Below are 18,898 nucleotides of genomic sequence, written 5' to 3' on the forward strand. Positions count from 1 at the left end.
ATGAAGAATATAAGGTATAAGAATTGCATACTTGAGTATTTTGCAGGAATAAAACCAACAGCAGCCCTGAGACTCGAGCAGGTCTTCCTGTGGACCTGACCATCCGGACCAAATCCTGAGTGTGGAGGCTGCTGGGGGCTCACAAGTACCTAACCCTGCTTATGCCAAGTACAGACCTTCCTCGGCTTACTCGGGTTTGCACCAGCAAACCCACTACAAGCTGTACATGCATTTACCTAACCTGCCCAATGGCCTAGCCTGGCCTGGCCCACCTTGAACGTGTCCTAACATTCCCGGCAGCCTCCAGGTGGGCAGAGTCTTCTCACATGAAGCCTGTGTGATGATCAGGTGCTTTGTGTCTCGCGTCACATTCTGGGGATGGCCCCGTGAGTGAAGAATGGCACAGGGGGCTTGGCCTTCTGCTCTCCTGATTGCTGGCTGCCTGGGAGGGGTCCCTCACCGCCCAGCTACCGGAAGTCCGATGTGAACACATGTCGCTAGCCTGGGACAAGATCCACGTTCACAGTCAAAATTCCAAGTACGGCTTCGTGCATCGCTTTCGCTCTGTCACGAAGTTGACAAACTGCTGAGACCATCTGTGTTTATGACGACAGCTTCATGTTCTTCAAGTGTTCAGTTCACAGCGTCTCTAATGCCTATATAATCGTTCTGCTTTACAGTAACATCATTGTTTATTTGCAGCCAGGTGCCTTTTGCCAGTGTTTCCATGATGGACTAGGAGGAACGCAGGTGCCTTCTTACACTGCTTCAGTTGTTAGCATGAGCCCAGCTTAGTGTCTTTCCCCGCAACCTCTCTGATTATTTCTTCTGAAATTTTCCATGGCCGCATTGGTCACTTAGTGTGTTACTGGCAGTGAGTTTCTGATATTTCTAAGTCATCTGCAAGATGGTGCTTGAGAACTTTGAAGTTAATTCCAATACTAGCCACAAGGTCAAAATTTCCATATAAATTTTAAAAATCAGTGAAGCTGTGTTATAATTATGTTCAGCATAATAGACCTTTGTCACTTCTGGTCCACCTGTGGTCAGCGAGCCCTTCCTGTGTTCAGGGAGTCACCTGCATCCACCTCCCTCCCTAAGGTCATGACCAGAAACTTGCTTCCCCAGCCTGTCTTGCAGCTGGGGCACCGTCCTCGCCCTGGCGGGGGCAGGCCCAGCATTGTGTGGCCTTGGGGGCAGCTGTGGCAGAGTTTGTCGTGTTGGAGTAGCCTGTGCACAGGGCAGGGTCCGGAGCAGTTTCGAGGTGTGGTTTGGCCGTGTTCTTGCTCTATTTAAACCTCTAAGCGTGACTGGGGCCAGTCAGGCTAGTTTCCTATCTAAGTGGCTTTTGCTTTTGTTTTGTAAATTCCTTTTCTTCCTAAGGCAGTGTGTGTTCTCTCAGTGGCCCCTCAGAACAACTGACTGATAAACACCAGTTGCTATCTGGAATCTCATCTGACCTTAAATGCTGGGGGAGCTAGGACAGGACTAGGGAGCATTCCCTAGGCTAGGTTAGTTGGTGGTAAAATACTTTGGCAAGCTGTTACTGTGCATGTGGACGGACTGGTGTGAGGGGAAATGGGAGGGATACCACAGAGCATGAGCATGGGTTGGTCACTTCTTAGGCAGCTGTGATGTTGGTGCCAGGCTGCGTGGGTTCAAACCCCGGTTCTGCTGGCTTGCTGTGTGACCAGGTGTCTCACTGGAAATGGAAATGATAATCATACCTACTTAGGATTGTTAGGAAGATTAAGTCAATCATCCGAGGAAAGCAGTATCCCAGAAGTGTGGCGTAAATGCAAGCTGCCAAGTCCTGCAAAAGAACGAGGAAGCCGGCCTCCCGAGAGTCTGGTTCAAAAGCAAGAGTGAAGAAGAAACCCGGCCTCGTGGAAGGCTCCCGTGCTCCCGGCCTGCGTCTCAGTCCACGGAGTTCCGAGGTAGAGCCCGGCTGGTGCAGAGAAACCTCCTGTCCCTGAAGCTCCACCAGCGGCCCCAGCAGCAGCCTTCCCCGGAGTTGGGACTGGAGAGTGTAGTGCCGCGGAAGCGGAACTAAATTGTCCTGCACAAATGCTACTTTTCCACTAGAAAGGATGTTTCTGATTGCTCAAGGCAACAGCCTTAATGACTATGTAAGGGAGAGGGCTGGACCCACCCCCACCCCCACCCCCACCCCCACCCCCCAGACCAGCTGCTGTAAGACAGTGCTCCAGTGAGCCCCTCTAGGTGAGCTCGTGGTCAGGTTTGCTCTGGGGAGGGACAGGCAGCCACCCACGTCCTGTCCTGCTTTGTATGTCAGGTCCTCTGTCCAGGGCCAGTCCCCTGGCTTTGCAGGTGTATACCAAGTCGGGCCACATTTGGATCTGATGGAAAAAACTGCCTTTCAGTCCCAAGATTTGGGCTGGATTTTTCAGTCACTGGAAGCGACTTGGTGTTGTCTCTGGGTCAGGGGTGAATGCCTTTATGTGTTCATGTGGGGAGAACAATGAGTATTTGGGGGGGCCGAAGACGTGGACTGGTAGCACTCCATATCCCAGTACCTATCCCCAAACTTCTATCTTAGGCCTCTTTTAAAGGCTGGAAAAATTAAATTCTTACCTGGAGCCAGGAGCAGCCATGCGACGGTTCTGGCCTGTGAGTTCTAAGTGGGAATGGACTGTGCATTTCGGTAGTTCCAGAAATGCCTTTATTTGGCCAGTGGAGTGTGGCAGCCAGTTAGTCCAGGGGATCAGCCAGTGTGCCAGGGAGGGTGCAGAGGAGAGGCTTGGTCACCTCCATGAGTTGTCACTTTTCAGGGTCTCTGTACAGCTGTTCCTATATTGCCTGAAGGTGCATTCCCGTCTTGCTGATGCAATCTGTTCCCAAAATGTGTGTGATATTTTTGGAAAATGAGAATTTTTTTTTGCAGATTTTTAATCTGCAAATAATTAAAAATCATGTATTAGTAGAAAACCTTGTAGACTTTTCTCAGTTTGCTCTTCTTAGAAGCAGTCCCTACCTAAACTGAAAGAGAATTTAGTTCTTCATTTTGTTTCAACAAGCATTTCTTTTGTCAGTTACTGGGTTACAGATACAGATTTTAGCACTGGGGATGAAGAAATGAATACAGTGGCTATCCTTGCTTTCAGAGAGTTCATAGTTTATTTCAGAGACAGTCACACAAAGACAAAACAGTGCAAGGTGAACAGTGCTGAGTGCTGAGATAAGATACATTATTCGACTTGAGTACTTTGAGGTTAACATTGTCCTCTCTGGTCCCAGCATCTAGCACGTATCTGGTAAACAATAAAGTGATAGTAAATTTGCTGGCTGTGAGGCTACAGATCACAGATGACTGAGCAGATCTCTTAGGAGGGGCAGAGTCTGACACTGCAGTTAAAGAAATGGTGACTTGAGCCATAGATCTTGAAGGAAGAGGCATGATTGCCCTCTTTAAAGGCAAGAGGACAGCTTTCCCAGACAGAACTGCAGGGGAAGGACAGAAGTGATGGTGACTGTGGCCTTCTGACCTTGAGCTAGGAATCCTCTGATCCCAGCTGGGTCACTTCCTGCTCTCCCAGTTTTCTTCAACTTTTTATTTTAGACGTACAGAATCCTGGGACAGCAGTACGGAGTTCCCTTGTGCACTCCCATATACAGTCATATCTCACATGGTACATTTGTCACAATTAGCGATATTGATGGGTTATTCTATAGAGAATATATTATTATAAATTATTAATATATAATTTGTTCAGATTTTTTAAAGTTTTTACCTAAAATCCTTTCTCTGTTTTAGGATCCCATTCAGATACTACTTTCCATTTAGCCCTATCTTCTTCGGCTCCTCCTGGTTGTGACAGTTTCTTAGACTTTACTTGTTTTTGATGACTGTGACAGTTGACTACCGGTCAAGTATTTTGTAAACAGTCATCAGTTGGCATTTATCTGACAGTTTTCACATGGTTAGACTTGGGTAATTTGGGGAGTAGGTGGGGGAAGAAGACCACAGAGCTGTAATGCCATTTTCATCTCCTGTCAAGGGTACGTACTATGAACATGACCTGTCACTACTGATGTTTATCTCAATCACTGGACTGAATTAGTGTGTGTCCGGTTTCCCCACTCTGAAGTTGCTCCTCTTACTCCCGTACTGTGCTGTACTCTGGAAGGAAGGCTCTGTGCACAGCCCACATTTGAGGAAAGGGAGGTGGGTTCCACCTTCTCAGGGTAGAGTGGCTCATAAATACTTGGAATTTTGCATGGAAGATTTGTCCCCTATTCCCCCATTTGTTGATTTATTCAGTCTTCTGTCAGTAGGAGTTTATTGATAATCTACTTTGGATTATAAACCAGTATTCATTTTTTGACCTAAATTGTTCCAGCTTTGGCTGTTGGAATCTTTTTTGGTTGGCACTTATATCCCTTTGGCTTTCAACATCCCCATCATGATAGGGTGTTTGCTTATAGCATTTCCTTACTTTCTGGCACTACCAGGTGCTTCAGGTTCAGCTTGCTGATTTCCTGCCAGAGTCCTAAAATCAGCCATTTCTCCAAGGAGCAGTTGTTCCTTTTACCAGGGAATGGTGTTAGGAACCAAGATCTGGGTATTGGATGTGCTCACTGTTGTTGGGGTGTCATTGCTTCCAGGCCCTCTCAGCTGATAGCATGAGGAGAAATAGACATGTATAGAATAACCAGTGTCTGTGTGGCCATCTATTTGTATATTCTCCAACTCTGATCCCCTGTCCCCTGGACTCCCACCTTCTGCCATCCATCAACTTGATTGCTTCAATGCCACTTCCAGATGTTTAATCCATACCCTCTGGGAAACAACTATCAGCTAAAATACAGTGCTTATGTACAGTTTATCATGTTTAGTTGTACAGACTTCACTCATTTCTGGTTACTTAGGGGAAAACTTTATTCCCCATCCCAACCTAATTTAGTAAGGTGGCTTTTGATGTTTGTAACATTTGGATTTACCTGTCACATTCTGCATTTCACCCTGGGATCCCCCAGTCTCCTAAATGAGTTGTTAAAATTTTTATATATACATTAAGGTTTACTCTTTGGGCTCTGAAGTCTTAACAGGTTTTGACAATAGCTTAATGTTCTGGGTTCACCAATACCATATTACACAGAATGGTTTCACTGTCCTAAAAAACATCCCTGTGCTGCACCTGTTCAGATCTGTCCCCTCTCCCTTGCCTGGCAACTACTCTCCTTATTGTCTCTGTAGTTTTGCCTTTTCCAGATTGTCCTCTAATTGGAGTCATACAGTATGTGTGTGGCTTTTTCACACTTTCCTTCCTTAAACATTGTGCATTTGAGATTCATCTATTCATGCATATGTTTTTGTGCCTTGATAGCGTGGCTTTCGTCAGTGACCAGTATGCCATCGTCTGGACGATTATTCCTTCCCTTACTGCGGGTTATCTTGGTCATTTCCCGGCTTCGGCAGTTGCGAATCAGGTGCATTAAATGTTTGTGTGCAGGTTCTTTGTGGACACAGTGTGGACATTTGTTGGGTAAATCTCTAAGCGTGTGATTGCTGGATTGTGTGGTAAGACTGTACAGTAAGACTCGCATCTTTTCAGGTTCTCCCCAGACTGGCTTCTCTTCTGAAACATATAAACGTTCTTAAATCTGAGAATCCCTTCTGTAGGGAAAAGAAATTAAACCCTTTATTGTTTAGCTCACTTTCCTCCTCCCCAGTGCCCAGCCTCTTCTTTCACAGTTGGACTTCTCAAAGAATCACGTGCCCTCCGTGGCCACCTGCTGACTTTGGATTCCCCACCCCCTCTCAGTTCAGCCTTAAGGAATGGGGTTGTAATTGACTACAAATCAGACCTCTGCTGCCAGCAGACCTTCTCGGTTGCTCTGTGAATGATCACTGTGAGCCACTTCTAAAAGGGGTCTGTTCAGTTCTCCTTCCTGACCTTTTATGGCATTTGACATCTAACCACTCCCTCTGTGAGGCCTGTGACCACTCTTCCTGCTAGTGTTTGCTTTTATCGCTCACCCTCTCTCCCTCGGTGATTTGATCTGCTCTCCCAGCCTTTAGTTTCTGCTGTGACTAACACACATCTTGATCTCAGCCAGTCATTACAAAACTTCTGATCTGTATCCAACTGCCTATTAAATGTCTCCCTCCCATCTGAAACGTGTTCAAACTTCACTCACTTTTCCCCTTTCAAACCTCCTGCTAAGCGCTCTAATTTGGAAAAAAGATTGCCTAAGTCAGAAGCCTAGACATCACCTTCAATTCTTCCTTTCCCCTTCTATCCCAACCCCATCTGTAATTGAGACCTGTTGATTTTATTTCTTTTCTTAAATACTGACCCAGGGGGGTGCCTTGATTTTAGGAACCTCATTCTCCTGGCTGGAATGGATGCTGGTCTCCAGCCTCTCTCCCTGTGATGATCGTGCTCTCTTCCGATCTGCCAAAGTAATGCCTTAGCTGTTTGGGTTTTGCCCAAAGAGAAGAGACTTTGTTCTGGTCACGTCTCAGCTCTGGAAGCACACAGCTGGGGAGCTCTCCCTGACGGACCCCGTGCCTACTCAAACCACCACACCTGCACCTCACATTCCAGCAGGTGGGAGCAGCGGCAAGTTGATTGGCCTAGAGAATGGACGCTTGCCCTGTATTCTTCCAAGAATTATCCTGCACCTGATAAGTTACTACTCACGCAAGGCATATTGGCACCACAGGCCTTACGATGGAAAACAACAGCCCTCTGTTCTGTACCCCTCCTGCGAGAGCTACCTTTAAATGTAGTAGCTGGTCGCTTCTGGTCTCTGGCTCCTTATTCCTAAATGCATCCTCATGAGGCTACGTTCCACTCCCCCTCCTGCCCCCCCCCACTCCCATTCTTCGCCTTGCTCTTCCTCAGCTCACGTCTAAGAATAGTCTGAACTCGGTCTCCCCCCTTCGTAATTTCCATTCGCTTTCCGGGCCACTGCATCTCGAGTGAATCCAGGAAAGGGACATTGACCTGGCACAGAGAGGGGAAAGCAATCCCCGAGATGATGGAGAAGTTGGTCCCTGTGGGAGCCAGAAGACGAGGGCTCTCAGAAGGACGTCTCCAGGGGGAAACCCAGTTCTCTGACTCACTTCCAGGAAAAACTTGATTCATGATATTCCAGGAAAAGTCGCACAATGATGAAAATGGACCATGGCTTAGCTGAGAGTAACATACAAAGTGTGGCAACAATACAAATACTTATTTCTGGTTCTATTTTTTAATGCTCCTCTATGACTGACTTGGAAGGAGGAGTAGAGGGAGTAGAAAGGCTAACTCTGTTGTTCCCAGGAACTCATGGAATTGTTAAAATTCTCTTTGACTCCCCCACATTGGATATCTGTGCTGGATTCTCTCTTTTCATTTTCTGAATTTCCTATTTTTGGTGGGGCTTAGTAGTTTCCTGAGAAATGAGCCTTGGGAAGTAATTTTTTTTTTTTTTGAGGCTTTTGCATCTGAAAATAAATTTTGTAATCATACCTGATAGTTTGACTAAATCAGGATTCTTGGTTAAAACCCATTTTCCCTCAAAAATGTGAAGGTATTGGGCGCCTGGGTGGCTCAGTGGGTTTAGCCGCTGCCTTCGGCTCAGGTCATGATCTCAGGGTCCTGGGATCGAGTCCCGCATCAGCCTCTCTGCTCAGCAGGGAGCCTGCTTCCCTCTCTCTCTCTCTCTGGCTGCCTCTCTGTCTACTTGTGATTTCTCTCTGTCAAATTAATAAATAAAATCTTTAAAAAAAAAAAATGTGAAGGTATTGCTATCCTATCCTCTTTCCTTAGTGCTGTTGAGAAAATGAATATCATCCTTTAGATATGTTTCTCTTCTCTCAGGAAGGTTTTGTGATTACGTGCCTTGGTGTATATCTCTTCATTTGTTAGGCATTTGGGATGGACTCGTTCAATCTGGAAATTCATGTTTGAATTCCTGTCCTGGAAATTTATCATGTCATATGTGATATTTGAGAACTTCCTCTGCTTCCATCATTACATCTTCCTTCATTGTATCTCTTCTGGAGCTTTTATTAGTCAGTTTGTTCCTGAATTGGTCTGTCTTTTCTCTTATTTGCTGACCTCTCATCGAGGCAATAAAATGAAGTGGTTAAGTCCAAGACCAGAACCTTACGGGTTTAGAGGTAGCAGAATTGGGAAGCTGCGTGTGTTGTTTTATTTTTAGAAACAGTACATGATAAAGATTTTCACGTCTCTTGAGGGACAATGAATTTAATAATCACATTTTATATAAATGCACATATATCAACACTGTGGGAAAGCTAGCAGTTCCCTTCTAGAAGAATTCCTCTTAATATTTAGTTATTAAGATACAGATACTATTTGCTAAATATAAAGACGTGGACTTCGTTCTGTGAAATGCGATTTAGTAAGTTTCCTTTTTCAGTCATTGGCTAGACATTCATAGAATAGATTCTGCTTTTTAAAGGTGACCCAAAACTTCTGGAAAAATGTGTGAGAAAGGGAAAGATTAGGAAACTAGCTTACATGGAGAATGTCTTGGGGTTTACAACTATGATAGCAAAGAAAGACAGTGTTACTACCTTATCGCCCCTTGTGAAGGTACATTGCTGGCAGACTATTTTTAAATGTTTCAGGACACCAGTGACTTCCAGATTTGGGAACAGCTGGGTCCTTCTCTTTAACAACCGCCTTTTCCCCCTCCTCTGCACTATCAAATGATATTAAAAATACCTCTTATTAAATCTCTTCTATTATCTTCTGCTGTGTCCCACTAAGCAGAGAACACCTGATGTTTTCAAGTTTCTCATAAGCTAAGGCACCATAGCCCGTGGACAAGCTTGTGCGTGGGTCCGTGGCTTGTCCGTGGACAAGCAGAGCAGACGCAAGTGGAGGGAATGGGTCCACAAGAATGGAGTTGCTAAGGGAATTTTATTACTGAATTATCTTCAAAAAACAGAAGGAACAAATAGAATCAGAGTCTGATAATTTAGCAGACAATCTTAAACTAGCAAACATACATGTTCCAGTTACTTGCAATACTGTTCTTCGGGCTGTAGTCAAGAACTGAGAAACAAAATCAGGCTCGCTGTATCATTTGGAAGTAAACAGATGGCGAGTCAGCAAACCTTTGTAGGCGAGGACAGATATGGGTACTTCGTGCGGGGCCAGCTGTATTGAGTCATTCTGACCTGAATTTTGCAGAATTCTTATAAAAATTTCGGTTGAAAAGTAAGTTCAGGGCTGTTGTTCCTACTTTCGGTTTTTATTGTAATTTTTCAAAATAATACATGCACATAATTATAAAATCCACGAAGTGCTCAGAGCCTCGTAGCGAAATAGAACAGACGTCTTCCTCACCAGCCTTGTTGCCCAAAGGCAAACACATTCAACTCTTTTAACTGACTTTTTAATGGCATTTATTTCTATTTTGAACTCGTTGGCTCACAAGCTATTTCTTGACTTATTATTTGTAGACCTGTTCCCAGTGATTTTCTGGGAGAGGAGGATTTAGTGTTCTCACCCCCGCTCCTGTGTCATCTCTCCCTCCAACTCTTGTGAACTGTTTACATCAAAATTCGGAGTTACAGCAGTCACGACAGACTTATTAGGACACAAATATGACTCACGCACGATCCTAGTATATTAATGGTTATTTTTTTATATAACCTTTGGGCTTTTTAGAGTTAATAATAATTGCCCAGTTTGAAAAAATTGTTCAGTGTATGTACCTATTGTAAGATTTTTCTGATTTCTCCATTGGTGTGTATCTGCCATTTAATATTTTTCCCCAGGGCAGGCACATCAGTGAATCTATGGGTTTTGTATTTTTCCTGGCGTCCTCTTCCTGAGTCCCGACCGGTCACTTCCTAGGCCCGCCGCGCGTCGCCATGTCGACACTTCCTTGGTGGTGGTTTATGTTGGGCCCTCGAGTCTCCTGCCTGCTACCTTCTCGCTTGAACAAGATAATCCTCCAGGCGTTGATGTAATTGAAAATTGAGGGGGTGGAGCCACCTACAGTGCGGGCAAAGTTGAAGTTCGGGGCGTCTCTTCTTGCCTTTCACTGTTGCGGCGGCAGGGAGACGCCGACCGACGCGGCTGTCTGTCCGCGGAGGCTGTGTGTCCTTCAAGCTGACGCCTGCCCTTTACATCACGACGAGAGGGAAGGGGCCCGGGCCTCCTGCCTAGCTAGCCTGACGCGGCGCCCGTCTGCTCCCTTGCTTCTGCTCCGGTTACCTGTCGGAATTTGGGGAGTGCAGAAGGCCGCCTCGGGTCTAAAATACACTCCCCGGGGAGCCCTCGGGGAGAGGGCCCTCGGGGAGAGGGTCCCAGCGGGAGGACGGAGCGAGCGTGAAGGGGAAGCCCCGTCTCAGGAAGTGCGCTCTGAGTGACCTTGTTCATCCGTCCGCTCTGCTCTGCCTCCCACCTCGTCCGGCATTCTTTTCTCTCTCTTTTTTTTAAATCCAGTTGTGAGGAAAAGTGGTCACAGAGAACCCGGCTGAGACTCAGTGGGCAGTGCTGAGAGGCAGGTTCTGGGCAGAATCAGAGTGCAGTCGGTAATAAAACCGCCTTAATCTCCTCTACATCAGTGGGAGCCGTCAGCCGTTTGCCAGCAACATTTCAGCTCCTCAGTGGACAATGACATCAGAGCCAAATGGGAAAGCCGCGCGTTCTGCACGGTTCGGCCTCCCGTGACAAAGATGACAAAGGGGAAGAGCAGCTCCGTCTGTTTCCTGGGGCTGCCCAGAGCAAATAGCCACAACCGGTGGCCTCTGACAGAATTGTTTCCTTTCACAGTTCTGGAGGCTACAATGCTGAAATCAAGGCACCAGTGGGGATGTACTCTCTCGGGAGGTGCTATGGGAGGACCCCTCCCTGCCTCTTCCTGGCTTCTGGCAGCTGCTGCCCATCCTTGGCATTTCCTGACTTAGAGACTTAATTCCAATAGTCATCATGTGGCATTCTGTCTCCATGCCTCTCTTCTTCTATGGACACCAGTCATGTCGGCTTCAGGCCTCCACCTGCTCCAGCATGACCCCATTGTGACTCCTTATATCTGCAAAGCACTGCCTCCAAATGAGATCATATCCTGAGGTGTCTGAAAGGACATAAATTGTGTGGATGTGTGTGTGGGGGGGAGACACTAGTCAACCCAGCACAGTAACTTCAATAAGAGAAGGCTTTTGTTGCTTACAGAAAAGTTCGCATTACAGAAAAGATAATGCATCCAGGGGGTGGCCAGGTGAAGATATCAGGTACTCAGGGGTGGCCTGTCTGATGGCTCCTCTCTCGTCAGCATGTGCCTTGCACTTCATGGTGCATGAAGGCTGCTTAAGTTCCATCCATCACATCTGCCTTCCACCTTTGAGAGGGAGAACAGGGGAGAAGAAGGGTTCACGTGGCATGTGCCAACCATCCTTCACACCACAATTCAGTATTTCTGTTTACATCACATTGGGCAGAACTTTGTGGATGAGGCTTTGTGACGTAGCCTTTTTTTTGGACAGCTTAGTGTCCCACTCAAACTTGGAAGTTCCGTTTCTGAGGAAGAGAGAGTGGACGGAAATTAGGTGGGCAGCCAGGAGTCTCCCATGGTTGGAGCGGCCTTGTCCCTCTTCCCCACATCATGTGGAGTAAGTGGATTCTTAAATGAATCTCCAGAAGTTTCTGTGTTTATTAAGCGATTCTCTAAATGTCTGGATAATGCTTTCTCTCAAAAGCTGATGTATGTTTGTAGGACTCAAAGATGGTTGAAGAACTCCTCAAGTGACTTTTTTTTTTTTTTTTTAATGAAATCCAGAACTACCGCGTTACTCTAGAAACTCAAGGGGAGTCGTGATGCTTCATGTCTACCCTTGTGCGAGCCTGACTATGAAACAGTCCCAGCCTCCCTTATCCTGCCCACGACTCGCCAGATCTGGAGAAACGGGTCCCCCTTACCTTCCTGCGTCCAGGCCACCGCGTCTCCGTGCTGCTCTGCTTCCATGCCCGTCCTGTGTGGGCTCACGAGCACCCAAAGGTGTGGACACAGTTGCGGTTTCTGCAACAGTCCGAGTCTAAACCTTCTCAGAGAAAACAAAGGGGAGAGATACTACCTTTGCTAAAAAAAAACCACTTTGGCCCCGTAGGAAGTCTTCAGGGACAGGAACGGAGGAGGACACTTCACACTTCCCGCCACCACACGTCTCCCCTGGTCCGGTGAGTCATCGTCTTCGCTTTGACGCGCGGTCTCTGAGTCACCTCGCTTCTGCGCCCGCCTGTTCCAAGTGCTCCGGCTGAGGGGCGCCTCCCCCCCGACAAAGGGGGTGGCGGTCTCCAGTTTCTCTTCACGTTTCGGGCTTCTCATGGCCTCAGTAGCACACACAGGTGTCAGCGCCGACCCCCAGCTTGAACTAGGTCAGCAGGCCCTGCGGAGGGGACGTCCCAGTAGGAAGGTCACAGTCATGTCCCGGTGCTTGGCGAGAACTTGGGGTAGGGGTCAAGAGGCGGGGAGGACACCTGCAGCGGCCCCTCCTTCGCCCGAGCTCACCCGTGTGCGTGTGCGTCCCCGTCGTACATCCTGGTCTCGGAGTGATGCCTTCGGGATGCCGGGCAGGGAGGAGGCTGGGCCCCGCCGGAGAATCCCTCCTTTTTCTGGAGGAAATGAAAGCGGCTCATTTTCTCAGACTCTCTGTAGACTTCGTGATAGCCGGTGGCTGGGGAAACTCATGAGTGCCCACCCCTCAACAGCAAGGCTGTGTGTAATTTGCACACTTGGTGATGTCTCGCCGCCTGTATTATTTTCATAACAGTAACGGTGCAGGAACGAAGGCCACGCTTGGCCTCCAAGCCATTAGACGGATGCGTGTTTTCTGATACAAATAAGCTTTCTCCGACCGGTCCTTTTATGGTCCCCACCCCCCACACACACACCAGCCACCCACACAACCCCACATTCTGAGTAGCAGGTCCCTTCCTGCTAACGACGGACCTTTGGGGCAGACCCAGAAGTAGTTTGCAAAGACCGGAGACATCGCCCCCTGAGGGGTACCAGCGGACCCACCGCACTCTTTCGTGGCCCCCGCAAGCCTGTCTGTGCTGAAATGTTTCCTCTTCCTGGGGCGTAAAGGGGAGGAGGAGGCTGGAGCAAGATGCTGACTTCGTTATGAGGCAAGTCGATTTGGAAATACTGGGTGAGGAGGGATTAGGGCTCCAACTTGCTTTCCTCAGTGTTAAAAGATGCCATCTCCCTGCTGATCGGCGTAGAGGAAGGATTTCAGCCAAATTGTGCTTTGGTTGTTGACTTTAGCAGGTTGAAAAGATATTCAGAGAAATCGTATATTTTGTGCCAGTTGATGCGGTGTTTCTTGAACGCTTACTGTTCCATTAGGCGCTATGATAAAGTCTATCAGACGGCTCAAAAAGTCTCTAAAATATGTAATCAATAAAGCTAGCAAACGGATGACGGTGAAATTAGCCCCAAAACACATTCAGAGCTTAGAGGAAAGTTTTTTTTTCATGATTTCTAGAGCCATATTAAAACAAACCATTCCAAAGCATGAACACTGCCATCCACACAAAACCCCCGGTGTTTGATCCCTGGCTCCTGTGCTGTCTCCAGTGCTCCCTCCAGCCGTCGGAGAGGGGCCACTGAGCAAGCAGCTCCCATCGGGGTGCAGAGCTGGGACATTGAACTTCAGGTGAATCTTGGGACTCTGAAACAAGTCATTTTATTTTATTTATTTATTTTTTAAAAGATTTTATTTATTTATTTGTCAGAGAGACAGCGAGCGAGAGTGAGCACAGGCAGACAGAGTGGAAGGCAGAGTCAGAGGGAGAAGCAGGCTCCCTGCGGAGCAAGGAGCCCGATGTGGGACTTGATCCCAGGGCGCTGGGATCATGACCTGAGCGGAAGGCAGCTACTTAGCCAACTGAGCCACCCAGGCGTCCCTGAAACAGGTCATTTTAGTAAAATGTTTTTAAATCCGCAGTCCAAGGTTGGTGCTGGTCTAGAACATTTGCTCTAAGTTGTAGGCACTGGGATATAGAGAGCTTTAATCCCACCGAGAGCACTGCTCCCAGCCGTCCCTGGGCCATTCTGTGAACAGGCCTGACAGGCCTTCAGATCCGCCCTCCCGGTGCAGGAGCTCCGTGGGACAGGCGTCCGTTCCCCCTTCTCTTCCACACATCCTCTGCTTTCCAGCGCCCAGGTTAGAATTCTGTTTGATGAGAGGAATGTAGAAACATCTGGGGTCAGGCGCCTGGCTGGCACGTCTGCCTTCAGCTCAGGTCATGGTCCGGGGGTCCTGGGGTTCGCGCCCCACGTCAGGTTCCCTGCTCGGCGCGGAGCCTGCTTCTCCCTCTACACCCGCTCCCCACCACCCAGCTCCTGCTCGCTCTTTCTCTCTCTCAAGTAAATAAAACTCTTTTTACAGATTTTTTAAAGATCTGGGGTCTTTGAGGGAAAGCTTTGGCTCTCCCGGTCAAGGGGAAGGATGGGGCTGTGCTACGTCTGTCCCCGTCCAGGCCGGCGTGCCCGGGCCAGCCGCGGGGCCGCACACGGCGCCACGACTCGGCGCGCCCGGCCTGCTCTGCCGACCGCGGGCTCCTCTGCCGGAGAAAGAAGCCGTTTCTCGGGGCCGTCGCGGCCGCGCGAGTTTCATTACCGGTGGGCGGAGGCGCCCCTCCCTGAGAACGGGGAGAGGCTCCCGGCATTATTTTTCACGTTGACACCGAGCGGAGGAGGCACTGCCTCTTGGTCCTTGGAACCCGCCGGTGCGCGTCTCTGCGCCAGGCGCGGGGCGAGGCCGGCGACACCCGGGGACGAGCCGCGCGGCAGCGCCAGCTCGTACTCAGCGACGGTCGCTTTGGGACCCTCGGACTCGCGCACGGACCGTCGCTGCCGCTCGTCGGGCTCTCGTCGGGCTCTCGGAGCGGGAGGTTCGGGGCCGTGGCCCCGCTCAGCGCTTTGGGGCGCGCAGCCCTCCGAACTCCGTCCTTCCCCGCGTGGGCGTCGCGCACCGGCTGCGGGACCCGACGCGCTCGGGGGCTCACGTCGCGCAGGAAGACGTCCGGCGGCGGGCTGGGAAGCCGCTCGGCTTTGGGGCCGAATCGTGCGCACCAACAGTCGGGGTCGGGGCCAGGAAAGCGAAGGATGGGCCCGGCCTGGGGCGCCGCAGTGGGCCCGCCGGCGTGTCGCTCAGGCTGCCCCGCGTGGGGACGGGCACTGCCGCGGGGCCTCTGCGGCCGGTCCGTCTCCCTCTGCCTGGTCTCGCGGGGGGCCAGGGAGCGTCCCCCGGTCAGCGGCCGGTGTCCTTCCGTCTGAACCCCGTTTCCCTTAGGAAGTCCCCCGCGCCATCCGGCCTCCCCGACCGGCCCGTCCGCCCCGGGGCCGCGCGCTGTCCTGTCGTGTCAGGACGACGAGGCGTCGTTGAGAAGGGAAGTCCCGGGTCAGCCGGTGACCGCAGTCGGCGCCAGAAACCAGATCCCCGGCTTGCTGGCCCTTCTGCCGAACCGTCCGTCCGGAGCTCTGCCTCGGGGAGGCCCGGGGGCTGAGCGGCTCTCCGGACGGGCTTGGTCCGCCTGCTCCCCCGAGAGCCGCGCCTCCCCTGGGGACCCCTTCCAGCGGGAGCCGCGGCCCTCAGGGTCTCCGCGGTGGTGGCGGGTGGGGGCCCCAGTGCCACGGCCACCCGCCCGCGGTTGCACTCCCGCCGGGCGGAGGAGGCCGTGGCCGGGAGCTAACGGGTGACCGGTGCAGAGAAGAGGCGAGGGACAGGCAGGCTTCTGGCCTGTACCAGGGGCCCTGGGTCCGCTGCTCCCCGTGCAGGCCGCCACGGCCCCTGTGGTTTGGGGGTTCTGCCTCTTGTTAGCAGCATTCTTCCCGCTAACCGCCCTCCGGCCTGAGCCCCTTTGAGTTTGACGTCTGTCCTTTCACACCAGGAGAACCGTCGGCCTCCGCGGCTACTAGAGAAGCGCCCTCACCCCCGGGACTGGGATTTCAGCTCTTACCTGTTCATGACCCCCCACATGTCATCCTGCCCTCTCGTCCTTAAACTGTCCTTCCGTCTGCACGGCGGCCGGGTGAGGCCCCGGACACAACCACAGATGCCCCCGGAACATGGCACCATCTAGAAATTCATTCCCGGGCTAATTCTTAAAGCCATCTTAGAGCAGCAAGGGCCTTGTAAGAGCTTAAAAGCTCTTCTCAGATCCCATCTAGTGTATGTGCTGCCCCAGTGAGCACTCACAGCCCTTCTAGAAACTCCCAGCAACAGATCCATGATTTAGCTTTCTTTTTAGTTTTTTTTTTTTTTTTTTTTGTAAAAGTAACCCATGATTCAGACGGTCTGGAATCCCCTAATTATGTTGTATATCTTTTGTTGTCCTAATTGGGGTCTTTGGTTGGGAAGTAACCGCAGTGCCTTGGGGCAGGCCCAGACTTGCTGAAAATGTTATAATTGCTTTTGTGTAGACCCCCTCTCTTTCAACTGTGGAGAAGTTTCTATTTAAGCGAAGGAATATGAAGCCAATTAAACTCATACTTTTGATATTGGGGTTAAGTTTAGATGACTGGTATCTATTTGGCATTTTAAGAACTTGGAATTTTTAGGGACTGTGGCAAATGTGACTATCCAGCGGACTGACTCTGTAATCCCGCTTTAATACAGATATATGACTGATTGGTGTGGACTTGTGATTTGACCTAACAGGTGTAGTGCAATTTTATGACGATTATAAGCACAGTGGGAACATCTGAAAGAACTTACAATTCACCACATTTAGTTGGTTGGTTGGGAGGGCCTGTGAGCAGACCCAAGTGTGCAGAAGTATAAAGTAGTTCATGAGTGCAGCTTTACCTCGACAAGGCAATTGTCTAAATAACCACGTTTCTACGTAGGGCCTGTTGTCAAGGTTCCCCTTAACAGTGACTGTTAAATTTTGCTGTATTTTACATGATAAGGTTATAAGTAGAATAATTTTAAGTTAAGCCTAAAAGCTTAAAGAAAACCCCAACTTTTAAATTTGGATAAAACGAGTGTTAAAAATAGAAATAACGGGCACCTGGGTGGCTCAGTGGGTTAAGCCGCTGCCTTCGGCTCAGGTCATGATCTCAGGGTCCTGGGATCGAGTCCCGCGTCGGGCTCTCTGCTCAGCAGGGAGCCTGTTTCCTCCTCTCTCTCTCTCTGCCTGCCTCTCTGCCTACTTGTGATCTCTCTCTGTCAAATAAAAAAAAAAAAAAAAAATAGAAATAACTCCATGCAGTCTTCCGTACAGATAAAAGCCAGCCTCATGTAGAGTAAATGTCTGTGCTCCTCCGATGTGAGAGAGCCTGTGCTCTCTTTTAAGCGGCCATTGGGTCCTTACATCCGGCCGACAACTAATGTTCTCTGCATCTTACAGATGGTGAAACAGAGGCCGAGGAAGGCAGAAATGGGCAGAAGGAGATCCCCCAGCCGCCCTCCAGCCTGGCTCGTCCACTGTTGCGTTCGCCTCTAACTTGTCCTTATCACAGGTTATGTGAAAGCCCACAGGGAAGACTTGCCCTTTTTCTCTGGAAGCGATTCTGTGACTCATTTAAATCACAGGGGTTCTTCATGTCCCCTCAGAAGGCAGCAGCGCATTCTGGAACCCTGATGGGGGTGGGAAGCCACCCCTTGGCCAGAGCAGTCAACCCTGATTTCTGGGAAAGAGGCAGCTAGGCTCCTTGGCCATAAATAGTTATTAAGACTAAGGCTGCTGAGGTCTAGTGGCCCTCGGTTCACAGCTAAGCTGGCCCTCTGGGGACAGTGACTTCCCGCCTGCGGGACAACGACCAGGGAGAAGCCAGCTCCCTGGGGCAAGGCTGGGGCGCAGCAGAACAGCCGCCTCGGTCAGGAGGGAGCGCAGGGAGGCCTCGGGTCTGTCCTTGTCTGGCCGGGCACCCAGGCCGGGCCAGCTCCTGAGCCGAGGCCGCCTTGGTGGGCCATGACACGGGGCGAACACACACCTCCACGGGAATCAGACGTTTGTTAGAGCGAGGAAAAAACAACAACGAAAAGCCTGCTCCTGTCCTGGCGTAAGATTGAGTGAACTTCCGAGAGCAGCCTGGTGACGTTCTGGAGTCATTTAGGCCTCTGAGGTTTTCAGTGGCTCCCTCCTCAATGCCACCCCAGCCCCGGGCTCAGCGGGCTTCAAGGGCCCGGGTTAAGCCCACCACCGAGTTTGGAGCCTCCCTTCCCTGACTCCTCTGCAGAAAGGGGTAGCTTGTCCCCAAGTGCCAGAGAGCTGGTCAGCCTCCAGGCACACATTCCCAGCGCCGCAGCTGCGATGCCCTGGGCCCTGCGGACCCGGCGCCACAAGGACAGATGAGCAATAAATCCAACGGTACATCCCTGCCACTGGGGACATCAGGGATTGAACAGAATCTGTGCCCTAGAGATGAGATCCTGATTTCTGAAACCAACTGGAAAGAAGATGATTAATTACCTTCTAGCGTAGTCAGGGCTGAACACAGGAATCGGTTTTAAACAGGAGGATTTGGGTGGAGGGTGGTGTGCCTTAAAGCATTTTTTAAAAACTTAAATTCAGTTAATTAACGTATGGTGCATTGGTTTCAGAGGTAGAAGCCGTGATTCATCAGTCTTCGATAGCACCCGGTGCTCGTTCTGTCCCGGGTTTCCTCCTCGCCCGTCGCCCAGTGACCCCATCCCCCGCCCACTCCCCTCCAGCAGCCCTCGGTTTGTTTCTTACAGTAGGTCTCTCTGACGGTTTGTCTCCCTCTCCGATTTCATCTTTTTTTTCCCTCCCTTCACCTATGATTCTGTTTTATTTCTTAAATTCTACATGTGAGTAAGATCGTATAAACTGACTTATTTTGCTCAGCATAACGCCCTTTAGCTCCATCCACGTCGCTGCAAATGGCAAGATTTCATTTTTTGGGTGGCTGCGTAACAGTCCGTTTTAACAGG

Source organism: Mustela lutreola, chromosome 8 (assembly GCF_030435805.1).
Source record: "Mustela lutreola isolate mMusLut2 chromosome 8, mMusLut2.pri, whole genome shotgun sequence".
Lineage (NCBI taxonomy): Eukaryota > Metazoa > Chordata > Mammalia > Carnivora > Mustelidae > Mustela > Mustela lutreola.